Below are 12,442 nucleotides of genomic sequence, written 5' to 3'. Positions count from 1 at the left end.
TGAAAACAGCCAAAACGCCCCTCTACCAAAGAATGGACAGAGAAAATGTGGTCCATTTACACAATGGAGTACTACTCAGCAGGAAAAAACAATGGAATCTTGAAATTTGCAGGAAAATGGATGGAACTAGAAGAAACCATTCTGAGTAAGGTAACACAATCACAAAAAGACAAACGTGGTATGTACTCACTAATATGCGGATTTTAGAGTAAAGGAACACTAGACTACAATCCACGCTGCCAGATAAGCTAGTAAACAAGGATGACCCTAAGAGAGACATTCATGGTTCCCTGGAGAAGTGGAAAGGGTCAAGATCCCTGAGCAAATTGGGAGCAAGTGGGAGAGGGGAGGGAGCTAGGAGAATGAGAAGGGGAGAAAAGGGGTGAGGACAACATGAGGGTGCAGAAAGTTCGAGTCTCGGGAAGAATAGAAGAATACAAGAAAGGAGATACCATAGTAGAGGGAGACATGTTAGGTTTGCAGAGAAATCAGGGACTAGGGAAAGGTCTGGAGACCTACAAAGATGACACCAACTAACAATCTAAACAACAGAGGAGAAGCTACCTTAAATGCCCTCCTCTGATAATGAGATTGATGACTGTCTTATATGCCATCCTATAGACTTCATCAAGCAGCTGATGGAAGTAGAAGCAGACACCCACAACTAATCACTGAACTGAACTGGAATCCAGTTGCAGAGAACAAGTGATAGTCAAAGGGGTCCAGACCAGGCTGGTGAAACCCACAAAAACAACTGACCTGAACATTAGGGAGCTCTTGGTCCCCAGACTTATAGCTGATATCCCAGCATGGGACTGATTCAGACCTCAGGAAAATGGGTTTCAGTGAAGAGACCTTGGAAATCTACAGGACCTCCTGTAGTAGTTCAGTACTTATCCCTAGCATAGGTGTGGACTTTGGGAGGCCAGTTCACATAGAGGGATACTCCCTGAGCCAAGACACACAGGGGTGGGCCTAGGCCCTATCCAAAATGATATGATAGACTCTGATAACCCTCTATGTAAGGCCTCATCCTCATTGGGGAACAGAAAGGATATGTGATAAGTATGGTTTTAGTTGGGGCAGGTGGTAGGGGAGGCAGGGAGGGAGTAGGAACTGGGATTGACATGTAAAACAATCTTGTTTCTAATTCAAATAAAAAAAAGATTTAAAAAATGCAAAAAAGCTCATTTTGATGGCACATATCATACAATGGGTATGGTACAGAGAGGATTAGCATGTCCTCTGTGCAAGGATGACACACACATTCTTGAACATTCCATACTTTAACCAAAATCAATTAAAGACAGAAAAAAAGAAAATTACAGACCAATATTCCTTGTGAATACACATTCAAAACTGCTCAGTAAGATACCTTTAAACATGATCATGAATGTTTTTTTTGTCCCTCCTATTTTTGCCACCCTTGAGCCCCAAAGAAACACACGGGAAATATATTAATTATAAAAGTGTTGGGTGCTGGCTAGGGCTTCTTATTGGCTAGCTCTGTCTTAATTATTAACCCCTTGCTATTAATCTATTTCCATGTGGTCTTAGCTTACCTGAGAAGGGTCGAGATCTGTCGTTACTCCTTTGAAGGCCTACATGTTGACTCCATCTGCCTACATTTCCTAGAATTCTCCCCATCTCCTAGCCTTGCCTAAACTTTCTGCCTGGCCAAACACCCAATCAGTGTTGTATTCATCAAGAGAAACATATACAGAAGGACATTCCTCCATTAGTAAACCCTATACAGACATACCTCAATAAGACTATTCACCAACATCAAGTTAATTTTAGCCTTGAAATGTAGGGATGGTTCAACCTACTCAAGTGGATAAGCACAATAAACCATATGAATTGATATGAATAAAAAGTAAGTGTCTCAAAAGATAGAGAAAAATAAAACTTCTGATAAAATACAATGTGCTTTCATGATAAACATCTTAGAGAATACAGGACAGAGAGAACATAGTTCAACATAATAATGTCTATGTTTGAGAAATTCACAGCCAACATCATTCTAAACCCAGAAAAGTTGAAGCAAGCCCACTGAAATCAGGAACAAGATAATGAAGTCCACTATCTCTTCTCCTTTTTAAATATGTTGTTTGAAGTGCTAGCTGGAGCAATAAAGCAATAAAGGAAATTAAATGGATACAAATAGAGAAACAATGAAGCCAAGCTATCCATATTTGCAGATAGTGTAATATTATACATTAGAGAACTTAAAATTTCTACCAGAAATTTTTTTTTTTGTTTTTTTGAGACAGGGTTTCTCTGTGTAGCTTTGGAGCCTATCCTGGCACTCGCTCCGGAGACCAGGCTGGCCTTGAACTCACAAAGATCCACCTGCCTCTGCCTCCCGAGTGCTGGGATTAAAGGCGTGTACCATCAACGCCCGGCCTCAGGAAATTCTTGAAATGAGTAATTCAGCAATGTGGCAGGATAGAGAATCAACTTTCACTAAGGAATAACTGGTCTATACACTACCAACAAGCAATCATGGAAAGAAACCATTGCCATACCTCCATTCACAATAGCCTCAAGGAAAATAATCTACGAACAAACCTAACCAAGGAAAAATCTCAACAACAAAAACATTAAATTTCTAAAGAAAGAGATAGAAAAAGACATTATAAAATAGAAAGGCATCCCAAGCTTGTAGATTCATAGACTTAACATTATAAAAATGATTATTCTACCATTCTATTTGCAGATTCATTGTAAACTCAATTAGAATCCCATCTCTCACTTCACAGGAATCTTTCTTAAAATTAATGTGAAACCACAAAACCTATAAAACCAAAATAATCCTGATAAAATAATAATGATAATAATAATAACAAATTATTACAATTAGAGACATTAAGCTATGTTTCAAAGCCTTAGTTTAAAACATAAACATAGAATGGCTGTGCTGACTAACCTTATGTCTAATTGGCACAAAGTAGTGTTATCTGTAAGGAGAAAACCTCAGTTGACAAAATGCCTCCAAATGTTCTGGTTTTATTTTCTTATTAGTGATCAATGAGGTTAGTGGGGTGTGCCGTTGATGGTGGGTGGTATTATTGCTGGGCTTTTTGTCCTCAGTTCTATAAGAAAGCAGGTTGAACAAGCCAAAGGAAGTAAGCTAGTAAGCGGCACCCTTCCATGGCCTCTCCATCAGCTCCTGCCTCCATGTTCCTACAATGTCTGAGTTCTTGTCCTTTCTTCCTTTGATGATAAATGATGTTATGGAAGTGTAAGTCAAATAAATTCTTTCCTCCCCAACAAGTTTTTGGTCATGGTGTTTTATTACAGTAATAGAAACACTAGCTAGTTGGTGCCATTGTAGTGGGGTATTGTGGTAGACCTAACCACGTTTTGTGCAGAAGTGTGAAAGTACCTTGGAACCTTGGGAAAGAAAAGCCATTGAGTGCTGAGAACTCTGTGAGATGCTGCATAGGAGCTTGGATGATAAGAATATTGAGAACAGTGCAGAGGACAGAGGATAGGCTTGTGAACTTCTCCTTTTCAGAGGGAAGTTTGAAGACCCTATCAGGGCTGTTTCCTATTATGATTCAAAATTCTGTTGTTTTTTGTTAGCTGAGGCTGAAGAAAAAGTTGTGATTCTTCAGTACTAAAGTGAAACCTTTGGTTTGCTGGGATTCTGGATGTTGGTTAGCTGGACCTGAGAATGATGGTGGTGATCAAGAAGGGCCTTGCATCACTGAGGTGAATCTTCTGGAAATTATTTCCTGAGACTCAGCACACAGAAGCTGTGTTCCACAGAGGAGCCTCAGGTGGCAAGTTACTTTAGCATCTGTAGTGGTAGCTAAAGAATCATACAGTGGTGTACTGGTTTTGAAGGAATGAAAGGGTCATGGAGAGTATCTAAGGCTTGGCATTGTGTTAGAGCAGGAGAGGCCAATGGTGAAAGTGCAATCTCAAGTGTCAGTTGAAGGCGAAGAACTGAAGGGATCATTTAAAGATATTGAAGTTTGGTGCCAAGAAGAGAGCCTATGACAGGCTCTTGGTAAAAGTGAAGCCCAAGACACCAGTGATTTGCAGAGGCTAGTGTCATGGGATGACTGCCAAAAACAGCATCAGTGGAGTAGAGCCAGCTGGAGGCTAGAATACAAGATGTGTTGTTGCTGAGAGCAGAGCAAGAAGAGTGACTCAAGTTCTTTGAAACAGCCCAGAAGACAGTGAACAAATCCCAGATAATTGGACTTTTAGTGATTTATACTGTTGGAATTTGTTTTTGTTTGGTTCAGGATGTGACTGTAACCTGGTTCTTCCTTCTTGAAGAAGGTATTTAATTTTGAATTTTAAAGGAGTCGATAGCTCCTTTGAATGACTTTGAATTTTCACAGGAGATTTTGGATTTTTAGAGAGATTGGACATTTTAAAGACACTAAAATTTTAATGTGTTTCAGTTTGCAAAGACTGGTATATTTTTTTTAACTGGGGCACAGTGGCAGTTCCCCAATTAGCCAAAAATTGCAATTTCACAGTTACTTGCCTGCTTTTTTAGCATCAGCCTTGTTGCACAGGCCTTAGCCTGCCTGAAATTCTCTTCTTGCAGACACCACCTCTGTTGCTGCTACTAAAGGTAGCTTGAACTAAATCTCTATTATTTTATTTATTAGTAAGACTTGCGATTCGAAGATTGGGGTGAAACCTGTTACCTCAGAGAGGCTGAATAGCAAAAAGCTAACCTTCTCTCTTTGCTGGATTCTCTGAAAGATTGAACTTCTTCTATGTCAAATTAGAAAAACAAGAGCCACTCTCATTCCCTCCCAACTACTTGCTGTGTGTCTCTATCTCTCCAGGTTGACCTCTAATGTTCTATGATTACTTCCTCCAACGAATTGCTAACTCAGCTTTTTGACCCAAGGTTACTTTTATTTTTTGATCAATGTGAGGTAAACTTTGTGGTTCACAGTGTGATTGAATGTCCCCCAACATTTCCCCCTTTTTGTCTAAATAAAAAGAAAGTTTGACTTAGTAAAACTATACACAATAAGAACAGTTATTGTATAAGAATTATATTCATAATGTCTAGTCTGGTTGTATTTGGCAAATTCATAGAACTTCTCTGTTATTTACCCTATCTGGGTGAATCCAAATTTTGTACCTAATTCACTTTTTATCCTAACTTGTATCACTAAAACAAACTATCTTTTAGACCTCAAAACATTTTCTTAGATAAACAATTTAAGCTTTTATATCTCTCAACCTTATACACTTTATATTTTTTGCAAGTTTCTTTTTCTGAACTTAGTAACTAGGGAAAATATAACTATAACTATTGTGTCTTCTACTCTATCAGAGACCCAAGAAGGATATATTCAGGAAGTGCAGAGCAAACAACTTCCAAAACCATAGAAATGACAGAAACAGCTGGATGCCCAGACAGTCAACCACATTTTCTCAATAACACTGGGGCATCCATCTTCAGCCTACAGGCCTAAAATATCTGACAGACTTTCTGTGAAACAGAAATTTTGAAAGACTGTCCTACTTTGTCTTGGCAAAATTTGGCAGTTGTCTTTTGTGTCCTGCTTGTTCAATTTGGATAGTATACTGTCAGCATTGAAGGCACTTGTCAGTTTCTTGCCAAGTGTCAAACTTTGCCACAATAAAAGCAGACACCGTATGGAGATACTTCAATGTCCATTATCCTTTTTTGAAGTAAATTGGTGCTGTCAGGAACAGACATTTCATGACTCAGTTTCATGACAAGCCTTAGGTTATTAAAACATCTCAAATGTCATAGGCTCTGAAGTATTTGAATACCACCTATATATCTAAAATATTTCTGTTTAACCTTATAAACATACCTAACATAACTACTATTATAAATGACTAACTACTAACACATATTTCTTAATTATACATTACATTTGTAAATGAGTTGTATAGGTATAATACCTTTTACAAAAGTAGAAACCTTACGTTTGCAACAATATACACAAATATCTTAAACAAGAATAAAACTTATATAGAGTATGTTCTAACGAAAATGAGCTCAAATTTGTGCCAATATACAAAATTCCATACCACTGTAAATTATCTAAGATTAATTGTTGTTTTTTAGTTTAAAGTAGATTACTCTTTTATCCTATCTTTTCCATAGTGTCCCCCCTTTTTTTTCTGAAAGAGATCATTCAATTCAACCTCCTTGCTTAGGTTCCTCTCTTACCATGACCAGTAACAACTTGCAACTAACAAATAACCCCCAAATGATGATAAATATTCACAACCCATCAAATTACCAAAAACCACCTACTCTAACTCTTGCAAATGTAGGTGTCATATTCTTAAAATTACTTCCCATTGTCTGAAGGAAACAGAATCTTTTGGGGACCCCAAGAAAATTGAGATGATGGTCAAGTCCTGGGAGATCTAACTGTAGTATTTTTGTTTAGTCTCTTTGTGAAGGGTAAGTGTAGGCTTATCTGAAGCCTTGGCCGAATAGTGTGAGAGGCTGGACAATGTGTGCTAACCACCTTGAAATTGTCCTGAGAAGTTTGTAGTATAAACCTGATCATTGGGTGCTATTTGTCAGCTTACTGGCATTACCACAATCCAGGTGAAATCATCCTTATTGGGCCCCATCATCTTTTTGGTGAGTTGAAAGGTCACTGTTAGGAGGTCACAGTTCAGTGCAGAAAACTCAAACAATATGCAGCAGATCTCAGAGAGATTAAAGAACCACATATAGGACCATTAATATCATGACAGAAATATATATATATATATATATATATATATATATATATATATATATATAATATTGATACACCAAGAATAGTTTTAAAGAGTCAAAATAGAACCAAAGGATTATGAGGTTGGAACAACAAAACAAATAATTTTGTTTTTCTTATGTTATATATCAGATGGCTCTTCTGACATAAGACAGAAATTTTGGATTTTTTTTAACAATCATGCTTTGGTTTAGAGAAGATGATAGCCACACTCCAATTCCAAAGCTAGCTTTGATTTTTAATTGAATTGGGAGCACAAAAAATGGCCATTTGCCTTTTATGCTTATTGAGAGCAGCAGAAACAAATATTTGGGAAGATTTATGAAATTATCCTTTTAGAAATATGCTATACCATTGGGCCAACTTTAATCCTTTACTTAGAACATTTTTCTCTGGATGATTCATCTTTCTTCGGATGTCTCAGTTGTCTAGTGGTCTTCAGATTTCTTAGTTAGATGCTTTAATTCCCCTCGAAAAACAAAAAGAAAACCCTTCTCCAACCCGAACTTTGGGGAGTTTCTTTTTGTTATATCTTTTAAACCAAAATTTTTTAGCAACAGGAAAAAGTATTACATTTAATATTTTTTTCTTACCTGAGCAAAGGAAAGGCATGTTTTAGTCCTATAAGCTAGTTTGGATTGGATGACCACATGTGCATTAAGTCTTTTAATTGCCCCATGGAGGTTTTTCCCCAGTACTGACAGGAAATTATTAAATCAAATTTCACATTGGGGGCCTGCCAGAAGGCCCTTAAGGCAATTCTATATGACAAAGGGTCACCTTGCCTGTCCCTTATTGATTTTCATTCATTAGTTCAGTGCTGGCCTTTTTCACAAATTCTTCATAATGCAGAAGGCTGGGATCTTCAGTTTGGATTATCTCTAGAAAAAAAAAAACATTGTTTTTAGGAGCACATTGCCTAAAATCTATTTTCAGATGACTCAGTTTACCACAAAGTTAATTTTATTGAATCAACACAAATGCAAACTCAGGGTTCACAGTGTGCTTGAATTTCCCCCATATTGTGGGGCTTTTAAAGTTTTTTATATTTTTAATGGGAGATCTTGGGGATAAATAGGGAAGGTATGGCTTATTAGTGATGTGTTTGTGTGTTGAGTTGGCAAAGGATCAGTTGTGCTGGCTACTTTTATGCCAACTTGATGCACAAACTAGATTTATCTGAAAGAAGAGAACTTCAATTGAGAAAATGCTTCCCTAAGATCTGACTGTAGGGCATTTTGTTAGTGATTGATGAAGGAGGGCCGCACCCATGCCCATGATTGGCTGTGACATTCCTTCTTGGGTAGTCCTGGATTCTATAAGAAACTAGGCTGAGCAAAGCCATGGGAACCATCCAGAAAGTAGTGACCCTCCATGGTTTCTGCGTCAGCTCCTGCCTTCAGCTTCCTGCCCTGTTTGAGTTTCTGTCCTGATTTCCATTGATGTTGAATGATAAACTGTGATGTAGAAATGTAAGCCACATAAAATCCCACACCTGCTATTTGTTGTTGGGTCTTGGTGTTTTACCACAGCAATATATACCCTAACTAAGATAATGGCCCAAAAGCATCATGTAGAACAATGGAACAAAATCAAAGGTTCCACCATGTGAAGGCATAACTTTAGACAATTGATATTTGACAATACTGTCAAAAACGTAAGCTTGAGAAAAGAAAGCATCCTTAATACATAGTTCTGGATAAACTGGATGTTCATATGCAGAAGAATGAAATCACATCCATATCTACCACACTGCATAAAACTGACTCCAAATGGATTAAAGACCTAAATGTTAAAACTGAAAAAACAAAACAAAATAAAACATAACTATTAGTAGAGACCATAGGCAGTAACCTATTTAATACAAGTTTAGGGAATGGCTTTCTGAATAGGGCTCCATTTCCTAAGAATTAAGGCTAACAATTTACAAGTTGTATTTCATAAAACTTAATAACTTCTGCATAGGTAAAAAAATCAACCTTGTGAAGAAGAAGTCCACAGGACTGGAAAGAATCTTTACACTAATCTTCTGGCAGAGGGTTAATATCCAGAATATATTAAGGATGCAAAATACAGTCAAGAAAACAAATGATACATTCAAACTATGAGCTGGGACTGAAAGATAAAATGGCTGAGAGTCAATAAAACAATGTTTATAGTGCCTAGAAATTAGTAAATGAAACTAATAACAACATTGAAATTTCATTTATCCCAGTCTGAATGGCAAAGATTAACCCCCAACTGTTGATGATTTCTAACCACAAACAATTGGAGAACATGTGGAAAAGATAATTGTTTGTTCACTGTTTGAATTGCAAACTGGTCTAGCCACTCTGGATATCAATATGGAGAGTCCTCAAAGAGCAAGCATATATCTATATCGATTATCTATCTATCTATCTATCTATCTATCTATCTATCTATCTATCTATCTATCTATTTATCTATCTGTCTATCTATCTATCTATCTATCATCTATCTATAATCTATATGATCCATATGGATACGCACACATATAATGAGTATTGAGATGGGGGTTGGTAAAATAACAATAAGAATGTTTGGGATTCATGTGGAAGCATGCTATTAACTATCTACCTAAAAATACCTATAATACACACAGGCTGTGTGTATATATACCGACAAACACACAAGTGAAAGTTTTCCATCTGCAGTAACCATTCTTCCTCCAAGTATCAAAGGCCCTTTATCAAACATTCCAACAAAAGGAATGAGAAGTTCTCTTCTTAGTTGTGGTTCACTTTTGTTCAAAAGACCCCCCAAACTTTACAGGCTATTAATATTTCCCTTGGTTGTCTCCTAGAAGTGGAAGGTATACCATTATTGCTGATGACATCATGTAGTTCAGACACAGGGTTCAGATATTCCCTGAGCTGGAACAGACCTGTAAGCCTCCTCCCTGAGGACTGGCTTTGATAGTACCAGAAGGCACCATCCAAGCTTCCAAAGGAGGAAAGTAATCAAAGCCCTACCAAGCTATGATGCCTATGAACAATGGGAAAAACAAGAAGGGCACAATAACATTAAAGGTGCACTAAAGGTTCACCCATGTGGCTCTCTAATTAGACTTAAGACTTACTCAACAAGTTGGAAATCATGTCTAGCACTGGAAACCAAGCTACCTAGCCACAGTTACTGAAGTAGTAAATCTTGGGGGTGAATCTACAACTGCCATTTTGATAAGCCAGAGTAATCTTTGACTACATTCTGAAGATTTGTCATTATATTCACACATAAGTGTAGTTCTCATTCTGCTTCAAGACAACTTCTGTTTGCAGCAGATGGAGAACATTACAGAAAACAATATCAAATGAAAATGCAGACTTGTGAAGCCCTGGCCCTCAAAACAACTTCAGTAATTATGGCTGGGGAAACATTATTGAAAGAGACGGTAGAATGCATGTAAGAGCCAGAGGAACAGGCAGTTTACTGTGAGAATATCTCCTAGTAATGTCAGGCACTCCACCCAGAAAGTCTCAGCAACATGACTGCCTAACATGAGTTGAACTGGCACAATAGTCATGCCAGTGTGGATGGGGAAATCACACTGAGGCCTCAATCCTACACAAAGAATTACAGGGAACTAAAGAAATCCTAGAGTGGAAGAAATCCCAACTCAGAATTTTCAAATAAAGACAGAACTAGATAGTGGTCACAAATACAGTGTGGCTGAGAAAGCTAAAATAATGCTCCCTGACTCTTCACAATGAACCATTTGTGAGCCACTGCTTTATTGAAATAAACAGTTCTATAAGTACTAAGATGTAATTGCCATCAACCATTTTTCTTTAGAAAAGATTGCATCAAAATGTGTAATTTAAAAGAAGGGGGCAATTTGTAAAATAAAAATTCATAAACCCCCTTTTTCCTTTATAATGCTAGGAATGGAACCCATAGTTTACAGCCTATAACTCCAGCTCCAAAGGATTCAACCCCCTGTACCTATCTCTGTGGATACCCTACTTCATATACATGGACATATTCTCACAGAGATACAAAGAATCCTACAAAGCTAAGATCTCAAACGAGTGACCTTGCAAACACACACACACACACACACACACACACACACACACACACACACCTGCTTAATGCTGTTTTTCTAATACTTTCTAAAATCTTCTGTTTTTCTAATACTAATCCCAATCATCAGATAAAGAATAATCATGTAATAATGAAGTGTTTCATTTAACTTGTAACAGATACATTTTTCTCAGCTAAAATGGTCATGGCACTAAGTTGGATTTCTGTTACTGGCTGAACATAGAGTATATCAGATGCAAGAGGATAGTATCACCTATCTTGCTGGGTCTGGAGAAGACTGACATTGTGAGCATTAGGACTTTTGTTATTGACTTCTCTTGAAAAAGCAGGGAAGACAAAGGTGAGAGTTTCAATTTCCTGTATTGCTCCTGGGAACTCCTGACCAAGGACCAGAAAAATTTGCTTGTATAATTTTGTAATATCCAAGAAATTCATGTCCAGAGCCAGCTGGATGCAGGCCTTCTCTTTTCCTCCTCCTTAATGAGCTGTCCAATTTCACCATCTCATTTCACAGTGGCTTCCTCTCACCGCAGGTGACACGGTGTTCATCTCATGCCTCTGTACCTAAGTGTAAACACATCACCACCCACTGACTAGTTACACAGTATTTTCTGAAGAATGTTGTATCATATTAATATTTTCTAAATAATATTTTGAAATTTTAAATATTTCCAAACATAGGTTTTGTTGTTATTTTCCCTGGTGTATTTGTGTGTGTGTGTGTGTGTGTGTGTGTGTGTGTGTGTGTGTGTGTGTGTGAGAATGTGCATGCCTATGTTTAATTACCTACTCCCAACCTTGTTTTTCAATTCAGTTTTGTTTCTGTTGATATTAAAGGATCCTACAATTAAGGAGGCAAGTCACAGTCTCAAAAGCCTATTGAAGAAGCATTTTTATGTAGTTCCTTTAAAAAGCAAAATAAAGTTTGAGTGTTGTATCTTGTGATGGTTATGGAAACTTGACATTTATAAATTGCAATTTGGATGTGGAGAAAACACTTGCTGTTCAAGATTAAGGACCTGAATTTGGCTCACTAGACCCAATGAAACACATTGGCATAGAGAAGTGCATGTTTGCAAAGCCAGTACTCCTAATTTTCAACAAAAGATGAAGATTGGAGAATCCCGGAAGCTTGTAGGCCAGGTAGCCTGATAGATGCATTGGTAAGCAATAACGCTCTTTGTCCCAAGGTAAGAAGGTATGGACCAAACACACACAAACACACACACACACACACACACACACACACACACACACACACACACACACACACACACATTTTAAAAGAAGAAATAAAAATTATGATAGTTTTTCACATAAGATTTCCTGTACTAAAAGGCTAGGAGTAATAATTTCAACTATCTGCAAGGGATGAGAGTTGCAAGCAAAGCTTGAACAACCTTCATTCCCATTGTAGACAGGAAGCTGGTAGTCAGGCAGCTTTTGCAATTGCAGTATGTGTTTTCTTCCCCACTCAAGCTGCAATAACAACTGGACTTTTCTATGCAAACAGTGCTGTCTTCAGAATTAATAATCTGCCATGCTTCTAGAGTTTGATTTCTATTTCTTTGCCAAATTATCTTGACAAAAGGTATCATTGGGGAGAAAGAGTTTATTTAGCT

General features: G+C 37.5%; 1 non-coding gene across 1 annotated transcript; it reads left to right on the top strand.

Moving 5' to 3' along the window:
* The first annotated feature begins 1,185 nt into the window (after nucleotides 1-1,185).
* LOC113835984 lies at nucleotides 1,186-1,290 on the top strand. Its single transcript, XR_003485888.1, has one exon. It is a non-coding gene; the product is annotated as a U6 spliceosomal RNA (small nuclear RNA).
* Nucleotides 1,291-12,442: the final 11,152 nt, after the last annotated feature.

This window comes from Cricetulus griseus, chromosome 5, assembly GCF_003668045.3.
Source record: "Cricetulus griseus strain 17A/GY chromosome 5, alternate assembly CriGri-PICRH-1.0, whole genome shotgun sequence".
NCBI lineage: Eukaryota > Metazoa > Chordata > Mammalia > Rodentia > Cricetidae > Cricetulus > Cricetulus griseus.
The sequence above is the reverse complement of the archived record's forward strand: the minus strand, read 5'-3'. Positions and strand labels throughout refer to the sequence as shown.